Below are 5,384 nucleotides of genomic sequence, written 5' to 3' on the forward strand. Positions count from 1 at the left end.
TTCATCATGAAAGTAAAAAGACAACCTAAAGAATAAAAGAAGATATTTGGAAACCACATATCTAAGAATTATTCACAATATATGAAGCATATGTATATAATTCTCCAATTCAACAACAAAAGACAACCTTATTTAAAATGGTCAAAATGGGGATGAGCCAGGACCCTGCATCATGGGATTGAGAAAACCTTCTTGACCAAATGAGGGGAGAGAAAAATCAGACAAAATAAAGTATCAATGGTTGAGAGATTTTAGAGTTGAGAGGTTGTTCTTTTTTTTTAATATATATAAAAAGATATTTTATTACTATTTTACTATAAAACATATTAGTAAGTACACCAGATTACATTTTCTCAAATGGCAAATAAGGCAAAAGATAATATTTCTCTTTGATTCCTAAAGAGAACTTCAAAATCATCCCTCTTTTGGGGAATTCAGTTTCCTATGATGTCTGTGATACTGTCCATGAGGATACCAAAGGTGCTTAGTAGTAAAGAACATTTTGCTAAGCTGTTCTATCATGGACCCATGCTTAAGATTTTCTTCTTTTTCTTCTAATCTGGTTTTCAGCACTTGGTCATGTGTTTCTTCATTATTATGCACAGGATCTGGTTGAGGGATAGGTCGTGTGTATTCATATGGAATATCCACAGAAGGGTGGTAAATACTATCATCCTGCCACTGGATGTCAAAGCAAGTTCTACTTTGCAATTATAGTCATCTGAAAGAGAAGAGTATGTAAATTTATGACAACTGTGATATAAAGCTCCATTTTGGATTGGAAATAAATGTTTCAAGATAGTTCTACTTTTGCCCATTTCACTGCTGCTACTGCCATGGTGAATCAAGGTATATATTAAGTGGTATAAAAAGGTGTTTTGAAGAGAAACTGCTTTTAAAATATGCTTCTATTCACTCATGGAGTAAAGGAAAGTACTGGAATTTGGCCCTAGCTACTTAAAGTACCAAACTTAATATGGGGTTGGTGATGGCAGCTGTAGGTCTTTGCCCATTAGAGTAAATTTGTGACAATTAATTCAATGATTAATCTTACAAAAAAAAAAAAAAAAAGATACCCCTTTTGTGCTAGTTTGAAAGGATGTATGTACCCTGGAGAAGCCATGCTATAATCCTGATCCCATTTTGTAAACGCAGCCATTTCTTCTAATCCCTATTCAATGCTGTATGTTTGAAATTTGGAAATAGATCATCTCCCTGGAGATGTGATTTAATCAAGAGTGGTTGTTAAACTGGATTAGGTGATGACATGTCTCTACCCATTCGGGTGTGTCTTGATTAGTTTCTGAAGTCCTATAAAGGAGGAAAGATTTTGGAGAATGAGAGAGATACAGAGAGAGCAGAGCAGAACAACATAACTATGAGAATCAGAGAGCCCACAAGCCAGTGACCTTTGGAGGTGAAGAAGGCAAACACCTCCCAGGGAGCTTCATGAAACAGGGATCCAGGAGAGAAAGTAGCAGATGATGTGTGCCCTTCCAGCCGAGAGAGAAACTGTGACTGTGTTCGCCATGTGCCTTTCCAGATGAGAGAGAAACCCTGAATATCATCGGCCTTCTTGAACCAAGGTATCTTTCCCTGGATGCCTTTGATTGGACATTTCTATAGACTTGTTTTAATCGGGACATTTTCTTGACCTTAGAACTGTAAACTAGCAACTTATTAAATTCACCCTTTTAAAAGCCAAAAAAAAAATATGCTTCTAGGCACACATATTTTCAAGCCTCTGAGATTTCCCCCATGAACCAGCCATCTTGTCCCCATTCGGGTCCTACGAGACTCAGCCCACCCATGGGGCACTCTGAGAAATGAGAGGTCATTCTTATGAATTATATAGATATCCCTTTTTAGGTGATGATGTAATTGTAGTGGCTAGAGGAAAGTACCTGAGGCTATTGAACTCTATGCCAGTACCCTTGATTCTTAAAGACAGCTGTATAATTATATGGCTTTTACATGTGATTGTGTGATTGTGAAAACTCTGTGGCTGACACTCCGTTTATCCAGGGTATGGACAGATGGGTAAAAAATAAGGACAAAAAAAACAATAAATAATAGGGAGGGGGTAAAAAAAATTAGATAGATTGTGATACAAGTGGTCAATGAGAGGGAAGAATAAAGAGTATGGGATGGATTTTTTTTTCTTTTTTCTTTTTCTTATCTTTTTTCTGGAGTGATGCATATGTTCTAAAACTGAGCATGATGATGAAGACACAAATATGTGATGATTTGTGAGCCACTGCTTGTGTACTTTGGATGGACTACATGGTGCATGAAGATATCTCAATAAAAAGATTTTTTTAAAAGATTGATAAAACTGACATATCCCAGACTAATTTGGGCAGAGAATCAAAAAGTATTTGCAAAGTCCCCTTGGGGGACTTGGGAGAAAGGATGAATATTAAACATCCCATCTGGGAACTTCCTATCATTCCCGTAAGCAGTGGGGACAACCAACCAATTGAACAGGCTGAGCCCTCAATCTTGGTGTTTGCCCCTGTGAAACTTATTCTTGCAAAGAAGCTAAGCCTACTTATAATTATGCCTAAGAGTTACACCCAGGAACCTCTTTTGTTGCTCAGATATAGCCTCTCTCTCTAAGCCAACTTGGCAGGTGAACTCACTGCGAACCCCCTACATGGAACATGACTCCCAGGGGTATAAATCTCCCTAGAAACATGGGACAGAACTCCTGGAATGAGTTGTGCCCTGGCATCATGGAATTGCGGAAGACTTCTTGACCAAAAGAGGGAATACAGAAATGAGACAAAATAAAGTTTCTGTGCCTGAGAGATTTCAAACAGAGTAAAGGGGTTGTCTGGGAGGTTATTCTTATGTATTATATAGATATCCCTTTTTAGTTTATGGTGTATTGGAGCGGATGGAGGGAAGTACCTGAACCTGTTGAGCTGTGTTCCAGTAGCCTTGATTCTTGAAGACAATTGTATAACTATATGGCTTTTACAATGTGACCATGTGATTGTGAAAACCTTGTGTCTGGTGTTCCTTTTATCCAGAGTATGGACAGATGAGTGAAAAAATCAGGATAAAAAAGAAATAAATAATAGCGGGGAATAAGGGTAAAAATTTGGGTATACTGAAGTACTAGTGGTCAATGAGAGGGAGGGGTAAGGGGTATGGGATGTATAAGTTTATTATTTTTTCTTTTTATTGCTTTTTCTGCAGTGATGGAAATGTTCTAAAAATTATCATGGTGATAAATACACAGCTATGTGATGATACTGTGAGCTACTGATTGTATACCATGTATGAACTGTATGTGTATAAAGATTTCTCAATAAAAATATTTTTTAATGGGAAAGAAACTTAAACTGAGTTGCCATGTATTATATTATAGTCTCTTTTTCTTGTCTGAAATAAGATATTTGAAAAGCATGTTAGAGCATTTTGGAGTGCTGCAGTTCTAGTGCACCCAATGGAGTAGGTAAGGGTATGGGGTTCCTTTGAGAAAAATTAGATGTCAGTAAGAATAAAGTTCCCTCAATGCAAATTATCACTGTGGCTCCTTGCAATTCAGTAAATTTCGGAGATGATAATGAAACCATGCAGAGGCAGAAAAGTATGAGTCCTGGGATTGGGGTTTTTCCCTTTACTGACTTCTCAAAACTAGCTTTTGAAATTCTGAAATTGAATGCTACAGCGATTAATACTTAACACTTTGAATAAAGACTATTCATCAGTGAATGACTGCTGCAAGATTTTGGTGCATTTAGCCTGAGTAAACTTTATACAAAAATGCAGTATTGATGGGGCCTTGAGGTTTTCTTTCCCCTGAAGGTTTGCTGTGACCTCCAAGTCACTTTAACGCAATAATTCTCAAGGTGATTCTGGACCAGCTGAATGACCAGCAGCAAGAAATTTATTAGAAATGCACATTTTCAGGACCCACCTTCAATCTACCAAATCAGAAACTCTGTGGCTGAGGGCAGCCAAACCCTCCATGTGATTCTGAAATACATAAAAGTTTGAAAAAACACTGATCAAAGGAGTATTCTTAAGTCTCTGGGACTTTCAGTCTGACGAAGTAGTAGCTCAGTTTCGGAAAAGCTGATATTACATCAGAGCTTTTCATTTCATCTACTAGAATCTAGCCTGGTTTATAATCTCCATCTGAACAATATATCCTGTATAGCCTGGTGTTCTGAAACTTCACCTAGATGGTTGATATGGATTAGTATGAGAAATATTTCTATATCACTACACATTTGCTTTAAAAATATGTTTTAGCTATTTGCCTCAGTATGCCACTTTGACCAATGTTATGCGATCTTGAAATAAAAAACCTTGTCTTATTTTAGGGCCCTGCTTTGCCAAAAATATTTATGGCTTTCCCAGCTTTGCCAGGATAGGAAAGCTGCAGGGATTTGGTTTGTAGGAAACCAACTCGGGTTAGGTCAAGAAGGGCTGTGGAAAAATCTGAGTTGTGACTCTTTCCCAAGCTGCACTCAAGCCATGGTACAAGAAGAGAGAAATAAACACTCAGGTGAAGATAATTGTCCATTTATTCTGGAGTATTTAAAAGATCTTTCCTAAGAAGTCTTGATTTGAGATCAGATAACTTTAGTAATGTAAAGTTATTTACTTAGCACAGAAATATTCTGAACCTATCAAATTACCATTATTGTTATTTTGATTAATGTCAGTGTAATTTGGGCAGTTTCGTAGATTTCCTGAGAAAAAAAAATTGTGTTTTTGAACCATATTATTTTCTAAGTAAAAAGATGATGCTTCTATAACTACAAATGTGGTGCTATGTATTATTCTTCTCTGAAGAATTCACCATTTATGCAGTTACTGTTTACCTGAGGTCTTTGCATAGTTACCGTAATATTTTGTACAATTTAATTTTCAGAAGAAAGTACTAATGTGGGATGGGATATGAAGATATGGTGTATAGTTAAAGTGGAAATGGGAAAGAGACCAATGATACCTTTTTAAATTCATATTTACAATCCCACTTACGAAGACCCACCAGCTTAGGGGCATAGGTGAGCAGGTTGCTAAAAACCAAAGAAGATGGATTCAAATAATGAAAAAAAAATAATTAAAAGTATTTCCTAGCAACTATCATATGTGCTGCAATATTTTCTGGGATCTGTCTTCCTTAGTTACTCCTTAGGCTCATCTTCATTCATATTTCTATGTTGGCATTTCCCCCCTTGGCATCTCCTGCATTTCCACATTGCCTCTCCTTCATTCCAGTTTCAAGTATACGTAAAGTTGGAATAAAGATTGAAGTATGCAGACATGTTCCTTCTTTTCCCACAGTGGCACTTTTTGTTTTTTCATTTGACTCACTAATGCAGTCTCTTCCAGCATCTTTTCCCCAAAGAATCTGACACAGG

General features: G+C 36.9%; 1 pseudogene; it reads right to left on the minus strand.

Annotated features, from left to right (window-relative positions):
* Window positions 1-414: 414 nt before the first annotated feature.
* LOC143689862 (large ribosomal subunit protein mL42 pseudogene) lies at window positions 415-838 on the minus strand (annotated as a pseudogene).
* Window positions 839-5,384: the final 4,546 nt, after the last annotated feature.

Source organism: Tamandua tetradactyla, chromosome 7 (assembly GCF_023851605.1).
Source record: "Tamandua tetradactyla isolate mTamTet1 chromosome 7, mTamTet1.pri, whole genome shotgun sequence".
Lineage (NCBI taxonomy): Eukaryota > Metazoa > Chordata > Mammalia > Pilosa > Myrmecophagidae > Tamandua > Tamandua tetradactyla.